Here is a 1,580-nt window from a genome sequence, read left to right on the forward strand (position 1 = left end):
ATTGATAAATATCTCGCACCTATTTAAACGATCACGTTTCGGGGCTCGCGATCGTCATTGTTAATTAAATATAAGACTGTAAAATTTCCGCGCCCATATAACCGAACACTTTTTGGGTATCGCCAACGTTCTAATTAATTAATAATAAAATTGTTAAATATCTCGCGCTCATTTAAACTATCACTTTCTGGGTATCGCCAACGTTCTAATTAATTAATAATAAAATTGTTACATATCTCGTGCCTATTTAAACGATCATGTTTTGGAGCTCGCAATTGTCATTGTTAATTAAATATAAGACTGTAAAATTTTCGCGCCCATATAACCGAACACTTTCCGGGTATCGCCGACGTTCTAATTAATTAATAATAAAATTGTTACATATCTCGCGCCTATTTAAACGATCACGTTTCGGAGATTGCGATCGACTTTGTTAATTAAATATAAGACTGTAATATTTCCGCGCCCATATAAACAAGCACTTCTCGGGTACCGCCTACGTTCTAATTAAGTAATAATAAAATTGATAAATATCTCGCACCTATTTAAACGATCGCGTTTCGGGGCTCGCGATCATCTTTGTTAATTATACGTAAGACTGTTGAATTTCTCGCGCCCATCTAAACAAACATTTTTCGAGTATCGCCAACGTTCTAATTAATTAATCATAAAATTGAGAAATATCTCGCGAATATTTAAACGATCGCGTTTCGGGGCACGCGATCATCTTTGTTAATTATAAATGAGACTGTTGAATTTCTCGCGCCATTTAAACGATCAAATTCCCGATATCGTCAATTTTGTAATTAATTAATCATAAAATTGATAAATATCTTGCGCCTATTTAAACAATCGCGTTTCGGGGCTCGCGATCATCTTTGTTAATTATAAATAAGACTGTTGAATTTCTCGCACCCATTTAAACGACCAAATGCCGGATATCGTGAACGTTGTAATTAATTAATCATAAAATTGAGAAATATCTCGCGCCTATTTAAACGATCGCGTTTTGGAGCTCGCGATCGTCTTTGTTAATTAAATATAAGTCTGTAAAATTGTTTTCCATGAGTGTCCTGTGTGAGAGGAAAAGGATGTCTGACAACCCAATTTTAAGAGATGGTGGAAGAGGTCTTGGAGAGGCATCGAGCATTGTCGAAGCAATTTTGGGGTAAATAATATTTTTTACTCATATAAAATTAGTAGAGATATATTAATCAAAAAGCTTTCAGTTTCACACCATATTCGCAATTCCTCTTTTGTGAATCACTTTTAATTTGCAGCTACATTTTGCAATTTTTTCTTAAACCTTTTCGAATAGAGTACGTTTTGACGAGATATAATTTTCATCAGTGATAATTATATATTCTGATCGATGTTGAGAGTTTCGCTTATCCGCGTAGAGTTGATATACTTGTCGCACAAAATTTATCATGCATGAGACTTTTATTCGTCTGTTTAAAGGCTTGATTACGTTTTTATATGACGTTAAATATTTCGTACTGACATACGGAACTCTCTGTGCTCATTTTTGGTGTAACTGCTGTCGCGCAGTTGATCACCGGCGATAACTTTCTCCCCCC

Source organism: Wasmannia auropunctata, unplaced genomic scaffold, assembly GCF_000956235.1.
Source record: "Wasmannia auropunctata unplaced genomic scaffold, wasmannia.A_1.0 LD336069.1, whole genome shotgun sequence".
Classification (NCBI taxonomy): domain Eukaryota; kingdom Metazoa; phylum Arthropoda; class Insecta; order Hymenoptera; family Formicidae; genus Wasmannia; species Wasmannia auropunctata.